The sequence below is a fragment of the Acomys minous genome, assembly GCF_964271855.1.
Source record: "Acomys minous genome assembly, chromosome: 11".
NCBI classification, from domain to species: Eukaryota; Metazoa; Chordata; class Mammalia; order Rodentia; family Muridae; genus Acomys; species Acomys minous.
Window position 1 is genome coordinate 9,091,489 of NC_140492.1, and position 17,174 is coordinate 9,108,662.

Below are 17,174 nucleotides of genomic sequence, written 5' to 3' on the forward strand. Positions count from 1 at the left end.
TTCTCCAGTGCTAGTCAGAGGGGAGCATCATAAAATTGCAATTAAATTAAATTCTAAGCACACATGTTGAAAGTGTACGCTGAGTACCAGGGAAACAGGCATGTATAAAACATGTAACTGGTTAGACAGAAAAGGACAGTGCAGCAGCAAGCTTTAAACATGAGCCTGAAAAAGAGTATGGAGCTGTCAACAGCCCTCATGATATACAGGTGCAGAGACCATGCAGGGCAGGAAGGTCACAGTCACAGATGGCTAGAAAAGCCATTCATTTTCTAAGAAATATCTCCTATCTTCCATAGTTCCTTCTGTATCTTATACAAATATACTGTGTTTATCTAAAACATGTCCAGATCTATGAATTCTAGGGGCTTCCATGAACATCTAACTCATAGTACAAATTATAAACTTCTTAGTGAAAGACTTACTCATATACTCCAACAGCTAAGAATTAGTTTTATTAACAATTAAGATGCACAAGGAACATAATATGGTATTTATTTTATATTGAGTAAGTGTCCAAATAAAGTCTTTACCATATGGGCTATTGAGAAATGCTACTGCTGAATGAAGATCAATACCTCTTCCTTATACAATATGGGTAGCAATGGAATCTATGAAGCTTGGGAAATGATGATCATGAAAAACATCCTTGTTGTATAAGACCAACCGAACCTCGATATCCACTGGTTAAATTCTCTAAGGAACGTATGGAAGGCAGAGATCTTTACAAAATGTGGACTCTAGGGTTAACTCTACTTTCTTTTAGAGAGCTTATAGACACTTTCAGTATTACCCTTGACTGGTGCCCAGATTATTGCTGCTCAAGGGACTCACAGAAATAAGGCAGTTCTCTTTCAGGGATGTAAGGTGAAAACGCTGTGTCTGTTCTTTCCACTTTTCTTCCTGTATCACCCTTCAGTAATGTCAAAGTCCTTTATTCTCTTCTAATGTTAAGACCCTTAGATTGCAATAGATAAATAAGAGGGATTGCTTCATGTTCAATCAAGTTTTCTCTGTCCAACTATTTTTAAAGAGGGAAAGCAACTGTATGAAACAAGTCAAATGGAAGTGTCCTGTGGCTTTTTCTTCCTTGTGCCCTTTCTTCAACCACATATAGTGCTCTTCCCATGAAACACTGGTCCTTCTTTTGAATAATGTTAATGAGACCATACTGGGGAATGTCTGTCTGGGATGGATCACTATGCAAAGAGGAATATGTTCCATGGGAAACACTCATCATTCGTTTCCAGGGTAGCTCAGCCATGTGGCTACATAAGTGCCAGATTGTAGCCTTTACCTGTTCCTTCTACTGTTTCCTGTAACACACGTCTCCTGCAACACAAATGACTGCAGTTGACCCATCAAATGTCCTTAGTGAAAGGTATTTGGAGAAATACCACATTTGCATTCCTTCATTAATTTTTCAGATTTTTTTTTGCTACATATACACCTTACCTTTTCTTGGCTTTCACAGTATCCTGTCTGTGATGAACAGTTGTTGTTACTTTCTTAAGTTGACACAAGTCAGGGTCATTTGGGAAGAAGGAACTTTGAGGGAATCCTTACATCAAATTGGCCTGTATGCAAATATGGGATATTTTTCTTGATTCATGATTGATGGGGAAGGCTCAGCACTCTCTGAGTAGTGCTAGCCCTGGGCAGGTATTCCGTGTTATATAAAAAATAGGTTGAATGGCTGTTAGAGAGTACACCAGTGTTTCTCCAGGGTCCCTGCCTCAGTTCCTGTTCTGACTTTCCTCATAATGGGCTAAAATATAAAAGAGAAAATGAACTGTTTACTTTCCAAGTTACTTTTGATCAGGGAGTTTATAACAGCAATATAAATCAAACTAAGGGAAGGATCCAAGATGGCGGCGAGCAGTGTGGACCGTGTTTGAAAGCTCCAGGGAACAATCCAGGGAATTGCACAGATTTCTGAGCCAGGAACACCAAGGTCCCCACACCACGGCAGCAGAAGTGCTCCACGATTCGGAGGACCTGCTTGCCCCTGCACACGGAAGGAGCTCAGACTTTCTCGGCTCAGAGCAGCAGCGGCAGAGACAGCAGTGCCATCAGCGGCACCAGCGGCTCCAGCAGCACCAGCGGTGGTGGCTGAGGTTTGCAGCTCAGAGCCTTCCAGTGGAGGCATTTGGTGTGGTGGACAGTGGGAGTTACTGCGGGATAGGGGACTCTGGACAGGATTTGGGTCGTGTGGTGCCTTGAGACCCAAACTAGACTCAGCAGACAGTTCAGCCCCAGAGTCCTGGGTTTGCTCAGTGAGCTGTGCTGTGAAGAAGCTGGCTCAGCTCAGCAAGCAATTCTGCCCAAGGCACAGCTCCCCTGCTGTAACACAGGCTGGGCTAAGTGCTCACTTCCACCCTAGGCTCCAGCTCAGCGCAGCCGCAGTTTTCCTGTTGTGACGCAAGCTGGGCAGAGCACTCAGTTCCACCCTAGGCGCTTGCTCAGCGCAGTCGCAGTTTCTCTGCTGTGACACAAGCTGGGCGGAGCGCTCAGTTCCACCCTAGGCGCTTGCTCAGCGCAGTCGCAGTTTCCCTGCTGTGATGCAGGCTGGGTGGAGTGCTCAGTTCCACCCTAGGCGCTTGCTCAGTGCAGTCGGAGTTCTCCTGCTGTGGCAGACGGTTCAGGCCCTGAGAAACTAGCTGAGCTCGATGCGTGGTTCGGGCCCAGTATCCCTGGCTGGACTTGGCAGGGAACCCAAAAGGCTGTGGATACCTTGGCCTGATCCAATGCTCATTCAGAGACCCAGAAAGATTGCAGGACCCACAGCAAAGGGGAGCTGAGGATCACTGGCTGTGAGAGCCCAAAACAACAGGGCTAACCTCCTGACATCCACACCAGTGAAGTATCAGTGCTTCCAGCCTAAGGAAATCGTGAGAAAACAAGTGAATCTATCATCAGACTCCCTCCACTCAACTCTGGAAGTTACCCAACAAAAACAGAGATGGCAAGATGTCTAAAGGACAGCATAAAAGCATACACAAAAAACCCCAAAACAACATGGCGTCTCCAGTTCCCAGCTATCCCAAAGAAAACAACCAGGAGAACTCAAATACAACAGAAACACAAGAAAATGACCTCAAATCCTTGGTAATGAGGATGATAACAGAGGAAACAAATAAAATTCAAAATCAGATGCAGGAAGACACAGCCAAGCAGGTGCGAGACATAAAAGAAGCACATAGAGTGGAATTGGAAAATTTTCAGGAAAATGTAAACAACCAGATGAAAGAAATAAAAAAATCTGTTCAAGATATGAAGATGAAAATGGATTCAATGATAAACACACAGACAGAAGAAAAATGAGAACGTGAGGCCTCAGAGAAGAAGGTGAATGACACAGTGCTGAGCTTTTCTAACAGAATCCAAGAGATGGAAGAATGAATCTCAAGTCTAGAAGATACAATTACAGATCTTGAAGCAACCATTAAAGAAAACTCCTGACACAAAACATCCAAGAAATTAAGGACACCATGAAAAGAAGAAATCTGAGGATAATAGGCATTGAAGAAAGAGAAGATATCAGACTCCAAGGCCCAGAAACTATTCTCAACAAAATCATAGAAGAAAATTTCCCCAATCTAAAGAAAGAGATGCCTATAAACATACAAGAGGCATACAGAACACGAAAGAGAATTGACCAGAAAAGAAAAACTGCCCGTCACATAATAATCAAAACACAAAACATACAGAACAAAGAAAAAATATTAAAAGCTGCAAGGGAAAAGGGCCAAATAACATTTAATGGCAAACCTATCAGAATTACACCGGACTTCTCAGCAGAGACCATCAAAGCCAGAAGGGCCTGGACAGAGACCCTGCAAACCCTAAGAGACCACAGATGCCAGGCCAGACTACTTTACCCAGCAAAACTATCAATAACCATTGATGGAGAAAACAAAATATTCCATGACAAAACCAAATTCAAACAGTACCTATCCACAAATCCAGCTTTACAGAAGGTACTAGAAGGAAAACTCCATCCCAAAGGGTCAAGCTACAACCAAAACTACTCAGGAAATAGATAACTATACCATGGCAAAAACACAACTACACAAACGCTCAACTGGAACCAACATCAAAATTAAGACTCTTAATAGTAACTGGTCATTAATATCTCTCAACATCAATGGTCTCAATTCTCCAATAAAAAGACACAGACTAACTGAATGGGTGCATAAACAGGATCCAACCTTCTTCTGCATTCAAGAAACACATCTAACCCATAATGATAGGCATTACCTCAGGATAAAAGGTTGGAAAAAATATTCCAAGCAAATGGTCACAAGAAGCAAGCAGGCGTAGCCATTTTAATATCGAACAAAATAGACTTTCAACCAAGATTAATCAAAAGGGATGAGGATGGACACTTCATACTCATCAAAGGTAAAGTCAACCAAGATGACATCACAATTCTGAACATCTATGCTCCCAATACAAGGGTGCCCACATTTGTAAAAGATCTGCTAAAAAGGCTTAAACCACACATCGATCCCCACACAATAATAGTGGGAGACTTCAACACCCCACTCTCACTGAAGGACAAGTCATTGAAACAGAAACTAAGCCGAGAAATAACATCATTAACCAATGCCATGGGTCAAATGGATCTAACAGATATCTATAGAACCTTTCACCCAAACAAGAAAGAATATACCTTCTTCTCTGCACCCCATGGAACCTTCCCCAAAATTGATCACATTGTAGTTCACAGAGAAAGCCTCAACAGATACAAGAGGTTGAAATAATACCTTGTATCCTATCAGATAATCATGGTCTTAGGCTGCAATTCAACAACAACAGAAATAACAAAAAGCCTACACGTGTGTGGAAACTAAACAATTCTCTGCTAAATGACACCTGGGTCAGGGAAGAAATAAAGAAAGAAATCAAGGAGTTTCTGAAATTCAATGAAAATGAAGGAACAACATACCCAAATTTGTGGGATACATTGAAAGCAGTGCTAAGAGGAAAATTCATAGCACTAAGTGCCTTTAAAAAGAAATTGGAGGCATCACACATAAGCACCTTAACGACACAACTGGAAGCCCTAGAAAAAAAAGAAGCAGAAACACACAAAAGGAGTAGACGTCTGGAAATAATCAAACTCAGGGGTGAAATTAACAAATTAGAAACTAAGAAAATAGTCCAAAGAATCAACAAAACCAAGAGCTGGTTCTTTGAGAAAGTCAACAAGATAGACAGACCATTAGCCAAACTAACTAAAAGGCAGAGAGACAGTATTGAAATCAACAAAATCAGAAATGAAAAGGGAGACATAACAACAGACACTGAAGAAATACAAAGGATCATAAGATCCTACTTTGAAGGCATATATGCCACAAAATTTGAAAATCTAAGGGAAATGGACGATTTTCTTGATCAATTTCACTTGCCAAAGTTGAGTGAAGAACAGATAAACAAGCTAAATAGTCCCATTTCCCCTACAGAAATTGAAGTAATCATTGATAGTCTCCCAACCAAAAAAAGCCCAGGGCCAGATGGCTTCAGTGCAGAATTCTACCAGACCTTCAAGGGCGAGCTAATACCGATACTCTTCAAGCTACTCCAAAAGATAGAAAGGGATGGAACATTCCCAAATTCATTTTATGAGGCCATAGTCTCATTGATACCTAAACCTCACAAAGACTCAACAAAGAAAGAGAATTTCAGACCAATTTCTCTGATGAACATTGATACAAAAATACTAAATAAAATACTTGCAAAACGAATACAAGAGCACATCAAAGATATCATTCATCATGACCAAGTAGGCTTCATTCCAGGCAGGCAGGGATGGTTTAATATACGGAAATCCATCAATGTAATCCACCACATAAACAAACTGAAAATAAAAAAACCACATGATCATCTGTTTAGATGCAGAGAAACATTTGATAAAATCCAACACCCATTCATGTTTAAAGTTTTAGAGAGATCAGGAATACAAGGCACTTTCCTCAACATAATAAAGGCGATATATAGGAAGCCAATAGCCAAAATCAAAGTAAATGGTGAGATACTCAAGGAAATTCCTCTAAAATCAGGAACAAGGCAAGGCTGCCCACTCTCTCCATATCTCTTCAATGTAGTACTCGAAGTTCTAGCCAGAGCAATAAGACAACAAAAAGAGATCAAGGGTGTTCAAATGGGAAAGGAGGAAGTCAAATTATCCCTATTTGCAGATGATATGATAGTCTACATAAGTGACCCTCAAGATTCCACCAGAGAACTCCTACAGCTGATAAACACCTTCAGCAAATTGGCTGGATACAAAATTAACTCAAAAAAGTCTGTAGCCTTCCTATACACAAATGACAAGCTTGCAGAGGAAGAAATTAGGAAAACTACACCCTTCACATTAGCCACAATCAATATAAAGTATTTAAGAATTACTCTAACTAAGCAAGTGAAGGACTTGTTTGAAAAAAAATTCAAAACTCTAAAGAAAGAGATTGAAGATGACATGAGAAGATGGAATGATCTTCCTTGCTCATGGATCGGGAGAATTAACATAATAAAAATGGCCATCCTACCAAAAGCAATCTACAGATTCAATGCAATCCCTATCAAAATACCTACCCAATGTTTTAAAGACATTGAAAGTTCAATTCTGAACTTCATATGGAAAAACAAAAAACCCAGAATAGCTAAAACAATCTTGTACAATAAAAGGTGCTCTGGAGGAGTCTCCATACCTGATCTCAAACTGTACTATAAAGCAATAGTAATTAAAACAGCATGGTACTGGCACAGCAACAGGCTGGTTGATTAGTGGAATCGAATTGAAGACCCAGATATGAATCCACACACATATGGTCACTTGATTTTCGACAAAGAAGCCAAATCCATTCGATGGAAAAGGGATAGCATCTTCAACAAATGGTGCTGGTCTAACTGGATGTCTATGTGTAAAAAAATGCAACTAGACCCATATTTGTCACCTTGTACAAAACTCAAATCCAAGTGGATTAAAGACCTCAACATAAAATCAGAAACACTAAGTCACTTAGAAGAAAAAGTGGGGAAGAGTCTGGAACATATTGGCACAGGAGACAACTTCCTGAACAGAACACCAACAGCCCAGACATTAATGTCAACAATTAATAAATGGGACATCATGAGGCTGAGAAGCTTCTGTAAGGCAGGAGACACTGTCAAGAGAACAAAGCAACAGCCTACAAACTGGGAAAAGATCTTCACCAACCCTACATCTGACCAAGGTCTAATATCCAAAATATATAAAGAAGTCAAGAAATTAAACACCAAATAACCCAATTGAGAAATGGGGCTTGGAACTAAACAGAGAATTCTCAACAGAGGAATATCAAATGGCTGAGAAACACTTGAAGAAATGCTCAACCTCCTTAGTCATCAGGGAAATGCAAATCAAAACAACTCTGAGATTCCATCTTACACCCATCAGAATGGCTAAGATCAAAAATTCAAGCGATACCATATGCTGGCGAGGATGTGGGGAGAGAGGAACACTCCTTCATTGCTGGTGGGAATGCAAACTAGTACAACCACTTTGGAAATCTATCTGGTGCTATCTCAGAAAAATAGGAATAGGGCTTCCTCAAGACCCAGCTATTCCACTCCTTGGAATATACCCAGAAGATGCTCCAGCACACAACAAGAAAATTTGCTCAACCATGTTCATAGCAGCCTTATTCATAATAGCCAAAACATGGAAACAGCCTAAGTGTCCCTCAATAGAAGAATGGATAAAGAAACTGTGGTACATATACACTATGGAATACTATTCAGCTATTAAAAACAAGGAATTCCCGAAATTTGTGGATAAATGGATTGAGTTAGAAATGATCATAATGAGTGAGTTAACCCAGAAGCAGAAAAACTCAAATGGTATATACTCACTTATATCTGCGTATTAGCCCAAGGGGCATGTCCCACAAAAGCCTTCACTTACCAGGAAACTGAGACAGAGGGGAGGACATTCTAGTGGGACTCTAGATGAGAGAAGCATGGGAGAACAGCAAAGTAGAAGGATCCAGAGGGTCCTAGAATCCTACAAGTAGAACATTATGATAGGCAGATTTTGGCCCAGGGGTCCCGCTCAAACTAAGGCACCAGCCAAGGACAATACAGGCGGAAAACCTTAAACCCCTACCCAGAATTAGACAATGGACAGAACATTCTCCACAGTAGAGTGGAGAGTGGGATATTACTTTCTCACATACTCTGGTGCCTCACCTTTGACCACGTCCCCTGGAGGGGGAGACCTGGTGGCACTCAGAGGAAGGACAGCAGGTTACCAAGAAGAGACTTGGTACCCTATGAACATATACAGGGGGAGGTAATCCCCCTCAGGAACAGTCATAGGGGAGTGGAATAAGGGGAAAATGGGAGGGAGGGAAGAAGGGGAGGATACAAGGGATGGGATAACCATTGAGATGTAACAAGAATAAATTAATAAAGGAGAAAAAAAATAGATCAAACTAAGATACTGAATTTGAAGTTATTAACGTTTTTTTCTTGCATTCTTCCCCTTTTCTCCCCTCTATTTAAAATATAGACCCCTATATCCTTTCTAACAAGAGGTGCTCTTTATAGCATATAGTCACGATCATGTTGACATATAGTTCTATCTATAGTTAAATGGAATTTTGAATTAGAAGATTAATAAGTTAATGAATGGGTAAAACAAACTTTATTGCTGAACGGTAAGATGAGTTTTGTATTACAACTCAAATTATTACAAATCCTTTAATCTGCTTCTATCTTTATTCCTATGTTGACCAGTAGCTCTTGAGTTCAAAAGTGAAATACCAGAACAAAACTGGATCAAAATTTCTAATATTATCTGTTACTAGTTCTTCCAGCTTAATTATGCTAGGATCCCCTCTCTCTAAGAAAAGCCTATTGGATCCAAATTAAACAGGTCATTTGATAAAAAAAAATATGTGAAGCTATCGAAAATCCATAGAACAAAAGAGTATTAGATACTTTTATGTTGCTGTGATAAGACACCGTAAGAAAAGCAACTTAAGGAAGAGTTTATTTTATAGCTCATAGTTCCGGAGGAGTATAATTTATTAAGGTAGGAAAAGTATAGCATGGTGGTGGCAGGAACAGGGAACTAGATGACAGTTTTATCAACACAGTGGCAGCAGAGAGCCTGAACAGGAAGTAGGTAAGGCTATAGCCTCCCAAAGCCCATGCCAAGGATGTACTTCCTACAGCAACGCTGTGCCTCTGAAGGGTTCCATAGCCTTCCCAAACCGTGTGGACAACTGGGACCAACTGTTCAAATACACGACCTGATAGGAAATCTTTCTCTTTACAACTACCATAGAGAGCAAAGAGTAACCCAATGGGATCACACAGAAATAGAATTCCATGCCTATTGTAAAATAGAACAAAGAAGCATAAGAATAGCACCCAAACAGAAGACGTTTCAAAATCAGTGAAGACACATAGTGGTAAGTTTTAAAATAAACTATTAGGTTTTCTTGGTGTATTAACATATGGAAAATAATGAACACTCCTAATAATGATTTAAGGATTTTTAAAACTATTTTTATTAAGTAAATTTGTTCATAGATGATTTTGGATGTGTACACATGTGTGCTGACCATGCTGTGACCCCTATATCCCTACTGCTCTTTTTTAACCCACTTTTCATCACACAAACATCTTTTGCATCTTTCTTTATATTCGAGTTTAGAATTTTTAAAGGCTGGATGATTAGATGGAGAACTTGACTCATACAAAACATCCCTTTAAATTTGATATTTTTAATAGTCTAAATTGTAGTTAAGCAGCACTTCAAAATAGCATGAAAAAATTAATTCCCTATATGCATAGTTTAAGAAGAAAGCATCACTAATAGATGAAAGAAAAATTTCATGTGCGTAATTACTATTTTTTGGATAATATTAATTAAGCCCACTCCTGTGCTGATGGTTGTTCTTAGTGGCCAATAGTGAAAATGGAACAGATGCTGTCCTTGACCTTATGAATCACAGAAATAAAGCATATGGCATTGCTTGATATTAGCCCAGATTCTGAAGGAAATAAAACACAACATTATACTTAAAAACCAATAATTACTCAGCAGAAAATGACTATTGCCACCAATTACTTCCTATGTATGCAATATGCTTTCTCTTACATAAATTGCCTGGTATTTTTATATCGGCAATATACAGGATTTTAGCTTTCTCTCCAAAATCTTTGTGCCATTTCAAACTCTTTCCAGCAGTATCTGATAGTAATGGTTTTGGGGCACCTTCCCTCCTCAAGCTTTGGACATCACAGTTTATATTTTAATCCTTTGGTGGCAAAAAGAAGAAGTGCTGGAAATTTTCCTTAATAGACATTTTCGTTTTCATTGTTATATAGCCATGGAAAAAAGTAAGTCCTGCTTCTATGTATTAATACAAGAATGATACTAATACCATACAAATCAACTCTTTCAATGGAAAAATGTATAAACCCTTTACTTTTAATCTATGGGGAACATTCCAGATCATTTTCTTTTAAGAATGAACCTGTGAATCTAAATTGGCAGAGTCCAAAAACAAATAACCCCAAACCCCAAATAACAGAAATGGAATAATTTGACTGCACAAGGAGAAAATTCATAATTTGTATCATTTTACTCAAACTACAAAACTACAATTCTAAGAAACATTGAGTAAAGTTCAACTGAAAATATGCTATTAAGTATCAATATATCACTCACAGAAGGCAAAACAAAAGTTTTATATTATTTAAAAACCAAGAAAATATTTGGAAACGTTGTTTTATAGCAATAATAAAGCAAATATTGATTTAAAGATACCTAAATACTGCTACATAATTCATATATACATACACATATATACATTCATTCACCCATACATACATACATATATGTATATAACTCCTGGAGCCTATGAGGTTACTCATTTTAGAGATGGGAAAATTGAACCATTGAGATTTAAAGCAGCTTACCAAAGTACTTAAGCCTCATCAATATATGACACTATGGTTTGAATTTGGAAAATCTCACTTCAGAATTCATACATATTCACTTTTAATAAATTCATTGAAAGACTAACTAATTAAAAAATAAAGCATTCTTGGCCTAATCTATGTATTCAGTATTGTTCTAGCTAAAAATCCTTTTAAATTTTCATGCAGAACTAATCATTGTGATATCAGTGCATTTAGAGTTGCAAAGATCTAATTATTCAAGGTACTTCTAAAGACAAGGAATGAGGTAGGTCTCCTGCACTGCCTTATGCCAAGATTTTACAGGGCTATAGTAGTACAGTATTTGAGGTTTTAGAAGAATAGACAAGCTATTCATGTAATAGAATAGAGAGAAAGAAGTGTTCCCCACTTATACAGGTGTTTGAATGGTTGGAGGAGTGACGTTAAAAATCTCTACAGAGAGATTAGCTACTCAGTAAGAAACTTTTGAGAATTTTGTGTAAGTGTAAAGATAAGAAGAATGCCTTATATTTAGTACTACTGCTTATCAACATGGAAACATTTTTATTCATGGAATACTTTTCTTTTTTTGGTCCTTATTATTAATTAATTAATTAATTAATTAATTAATTCACTTTATATCCTGGTCATAGCCCCTCCCTCCTCTCTTCCCAGTCCCACCCTCCCTCCCCCTTCCCCTATCTCTCAGAAAAGGGGAGCTCCCCTCCCCATCCACTCCAGCTCATCAATTTGCCTCTGGATTGAGTTCCTCCTCTTTCCCTGTGGCCTGGCAAGGCAGTTCCATCAGGCAGAAGTGATCAAAAAGCAGGCAACAGAGTCATTGTCAGTGACGTGTAGATGATCCTTCAGACAAGATTTGTTTAAAGAAGGAAACAGAACTTGTCTCTTATGAAATAGAGGCACTAGGTCAGCTAAGAGTCTCACAGGCTGATTCAGTGATATGATTCATGTTAACTGAGGTGATGTTTTCATGAATGTTTTTACTGCTATACTTATAGCTCACAGACATGTTTTGTGGGCTATTCTGTTCATACTAACATTGTTATCACTACTCAGTAGCTGTGCTTTCCTTTCCTTTTGTCTCTTTTGTAGTCAGGGACTTATTTGAACTGTGTTGATTTTATGTAGCCCAGAATGTCTTTTAACCTGATTATTCTTCCTCTACTGGGATTATCGGTCTGATCCTATTTCTTACAAAGATTTTTTCATTTGTTACCATATAAATTGTAATTCCAATAATTAAAAATATAGAAAGCTTATGTAATAGTAGGCTTCCATATGAGAAGTCGTATTTAAAAAGAAAAAGTCCAGACTCCTTTGTGTTCCAGAGAATGCTGCCTTCCAAAGAGTAGAAGCTATTGTCATTGCTCTTGTTCACCCACAATAACTTAATGGTAAGACCCTATTGATGAAAATGCATCAGATCCTTTGGTCACAGGTCATAGAGTAAATAAGCTGGTCGTGCCTCTAAAACTTCCTTCGTTCTCACTATCTCTAACATTACCAGTCATAGGGGAGGGGAATAAGGGGGAAATGGGAGGGAGGGAAGAATGGGAGGATACAAGGGATGACCATTGAGATGTAACAAGAATAAATTACTTTTAAATGATATCAGAGTGTTAGGACCTTAATACAATAAGATGGATTCTTTAAACAAATATTTATTTGATTTACATACCGATTGCAGCCCCTCTGTCCTCTCCTCTGGGTCCTATCCTCCCACCCTCTTTCCCCTTTTCACCATCCCCGTCTCCTGAGAAAAGAGGAACCGCCACACTAACCCAGCACATCAGGTCCCATCAGGATTGGGTGCGTCCTCTTCCACAGAGGCCAGACAGGGCAGCCCAGCTAGGGGAAAGTGATCCAATAGCAGGCAAGAGAGTCATGTCAGAGACAGCTCCTGCTCCATTTGAAGACCAAACTGCCCATCAGCTACATATGTGTAGGGGGTCTAGTTCCAGTCCATGTATGCTCTTTGGTTGGTGATTTGTAGGAAGAGAAAGAGATACTAGGTGTTCAGCAAATAGAGAAGAGACCACAAGAGCTCACAGGAGAAATGTAGCCATCTTTAAATCAGGAAGAGACCATCCAGAAAACAACATAGCCATTGCCTTGACTTTTGATCCCCCAGCCTTTGGATGTTTGATAAAAGCAACAAAATGTGTGGTGGTCTCAGATGCCAGTTAGAGCTAATATAACCTCTTTAAGCTGGAGTTATGAATGCCTGGCTAAAAACTTGGAGGTGGTAACCAGAACTGAACAGCTCCTAGACTGGACATCCTTGGTAAAATATTAGCTCTGGCACCATCTTCTTATTTGTAATTGTATTTGTTCCCTATTATGTCATATACATTTCCCACATAATTATCATAATTTTAAACCATACTATAAATCATTTATGGAAAGTCAGGATAAAGTAGTTCAAAATGTTGTTATGTTGAGTTGTAAGACAAGATATTACTATAATCAAAATAATAGTCCAAGGTCTAGCAGAAGACCAAAGAGAGAGACCCTGTGTACTTACCCACTTTGCCTTAGTGCCTATCTTAGGGTTTTTTTTTTTTGTGTGTGTGTGTGTGTGTTGAAAAACATTTAGGCTCTTTAGCTTACCTAGGGAACTTAAATTATTCTAAGGAGACTTTGCCCTGGTAGGGATAAGTGCAAGTTTGCTCTCATTGTTTTGTCCTCTATGAGTCAGTAGTGACATTGAAACAGGAAATGCCACTGATCAGTGATTCCATGAGGGGATAAGCTGTCATCAGAGTACAGAGTCACACAACTGTGTTTTTAGAGCAGAGCTTCTTCCTGGTAACACTTGCAGAAAGTAAATCTTGCATCTGGAAATTCACTGGAGAAACATATGCATTTTAAGAAGAAAAGAGCCACTTAGTCTCTTTCTTAAAAGTACATAATGATGCAAAGTATGAACTCTGCAGAATATAAGCATATTCACTATATATACTGTACACCTATATAAATATGTAGAAAGCATATGCTGAGACAGAATGGCTGAAAAGAATGATTGATGGTTAGTGATTCAGAAGGATATCTTTTTTTTTTATCAATAGTATGTTTTAATTCACTTTAAAGCCTGATCTCAGCCTCTCCCCCTCTTCTTCTCACGCTCCTCCCCCACTTACCCGTCTCCTTATTTTCAGAGAAGAGGAATCGCCCACGCATGTGAACCCACCATGGGGCACCAAGTCTCAGCAGGACTAGGGGCATCCTCTCCCCCTGAGGTCAGACAAGGCAGCCCATCTAGGGGAAAGGGATCCGAAGGCAGGCAGCAGAGTCAGAGACAGCCCCATTCTTATTGTTAGGGGGCCTATATGAAGGACAAGCTGCTCATCTGCCACCTATGTATAGGGGGTCTAAGTCCAGTCCAGGCATGCTTTTTGGTTGGTGGTTCAGGCTCTGTGAGCCCCCATGGGCCAAGGTTAGCTGACTCTGTAGGTTTTCTTGTGGTGTCCTTGATCCCTACAGGTCCCCCGATCCTTCCTACCCCTCTTCCACAGAACTCCCCATGCTCTGTATATTGTTTGGCTGTGGGTCTCTGCATCTGTTTTCATCAGCTGCTGGGTGAAGCTTCCCAGAAGACAGTTACGCTAGACTCCTGTCAGCAAGCATTGCAGAGTATTATTAATAGTGTCAGGGGTTGGCTGTCTTCCACGGGGTTGAGCCAGACATTGGTTGGCCATTCCCTCAATCTCTGCTCCATCTTCAGCCATGTAGGCAGGACAAATTTTGGTTGAAGGTTTTTTATTATTATTATAGTTCTTTTTAAAATTATACATTTATATTATTACACATGGGTAAAATAAACTACATACAACAGGAAGAATCATGAGACAGTCAGGAATTATATAAATGTTACATTCATAGTGATTTGGCAATTTGTATCGGCAAACTTGAAGTAAACATCTTTCCTATCTTGTTGGGTCTACATTTCTGAATAGAGATTAATATGTATCATATCTCATCTCTATTAACTTAAAACATCTATCTTGACCTAAAACCATCTTAACCGGTAACCTACTAAATTTAATTGACAGACTAAAATATCTGGTCTTCATACCCGTCAGAGACTTGAGAAGGGATAAAACTTAAATACTTGAGTGAACCCTGAGTTCAGGTTAGCAGCTTTGGCTGAAAGTTTTAAGGGAGAGTTGGTGTCTTCCTCCCTCCGCTGGGAGCCCAACCTGGCTACAGAAGGGGGCCACTTCAGGTTCCTTATCCCCTGCTAGTAGAAGCCTTCTCATTTCAGAGATGCCCCCCACCACCAATTTCAGTAATCTCTCCAAGCCTTTCCCCCTCCCCACTCCTGATCCCACCCCTGATCCCTCCCCATCCCTCTCCAACTCTGTTCCTTTCCAATATCTACTTCAGATGTCTGTTTTGTTTCCCCTCCTGGTTGAGATTCAAGAATCCTCCCTTGCTTAGGTCCTGCTTGTTACTTGGCATGTTTGGCTCTGTGGATTGTAGTCTGGCTATTCTGTAATTTATGGCTAATATCTAGGTATAAATGAGTACATATTATGGATGTCTTTCTGCGTCAGGATGATATTCTCTAGTTCTATCCATTTACCTGCAAATGTCATGATGTCCCTGTTTTTGAACACTGGAGTTGTAGTATTCCATTGTGCAAATGTACCACAGTTTCTTTATTCATTCTTCAGTTGAGGGACATCTGGGTTGTTTCCAGTTTCTAGCTATGGACATAGTTGAGCAAGTGTCTTTGTGGTATGGTGGAGCATCTTAGGGTATATGTTCAGGAGAGCTATAGCTGGGTCATGAGGTAGAACTATTTCCAATTTTCTGAGAAAGTGCCAGATTGATTTCCAAAGTGATTGTACAAGTTTGTGCTCCCATCAGCAATGGAGTAGTGCTCCCCTTGCTCCACATCATCACCATCATGTGACGTCACGAGTTTTTTTTATCTTAGCCATTCTGATGGGTACAAAATGGAATCTCAGAGTCGTTTTGATTTGCATTTCACAGATGACTAAGGTTGTTAAACATTTCTTTAAGTGCTTTTTGATCATTAGAATTTTCTCTGTTGAAAATCTTCTGTTTAACTCTGTGCCCTATTTTTGATTGGGTTATTTGGTTTGTTGTTGTCTAATTTCTTGAGTTATCTATCTATCTATCTATCTGTCTGTCTATCTATCTATCTATCTATCTATCTATCTATCTATCTATCTATCTTTCATCTATCTATCTGCCTATGGGTAATTTTCTAGATAGACACCACTTAGCAAAGTTAAATTATATCAGGTAAACAATTTAAAATACCTATCACCCCTAAGAAAATAGAAGTATATTTAAAAATGTCCCAACCAAAAGGCCCTGGGACAGATGGTTTTAGCACAGAACTCTACCATATTTTCAAAGAAGAACTAATTCCAATATTCGTCAAAATAGAAACAGAAGGAACATTGCCAAATATTTTATGAAGCCACGGTCACTCTAATATTTAAGCCATACAAAGAATCACTGCACTGCTGCTACGGTACAATCAGTGACAATAATTTCAATAAGCACAAGCTTAATGTATTCTTTCTGTGAATGGTAGAGTGACACTTCTCTCCTGTATATTCCATGATAAAGAATTGACACTAAGATTGATTATTGTGTACAAAAGGTGTGGTTCTCATGTCAGATTCAACATTGCTTGGTATGAGGACATTTTGCAGTTCCTAAATAAAGTCAATATCCAGTCAGGATTAAAAAAATAAAAAGAATCAACAAAGAAAGAGAAATTCAGGCCAATTTCCCTTACGAACACTGATGCAAAAATGCTCAACAAGATACTCACAAACCGAATTCAAGAACACATTGAAAATATCCTCCACCACGGTCAAGTATGCTTCATCCTATGGTTGCAGGGATGGTTCAGTATATGAAAATGCGTCAACGTAATCCACCATATAAACAAACTGAAAGAAAATTACCCATTTTGTTTCAATTTTCCAATTTTGTGGAGTACAAATAAGACCTATTAATTATTTGGATTTCCTTAGTGTCCATTTTTATGCCTTATTTTCTTTTATGATTTTGTTAATTTGGATATTCTCTCTCTGCCTTTTAGTTAGTGTGGCTAAGGGTTTGCCTATCTTGTCAATTTTCTCAAATAACTAGCTCTTAGTTTGCTAGATTCTTTGCACTGTTCTTTTTGTTTTTAATTTATTTAT

The 17,174-nt window shown here is 39.0% G+C and overlaps 1 long non-coding RNA gene across 1 annotated transcript in view; it reads left to right on the forward strand.

Annotated features, from left to right (window-relative positions):
- The window catches only part of LOC311608235, a 379,567-nt gene that overhangs the window by 94,999 nt on the left and 267,394 nt on the right, over nucleotides 1-17,174 (forward strand). The window lies entirely within an intron of this gene.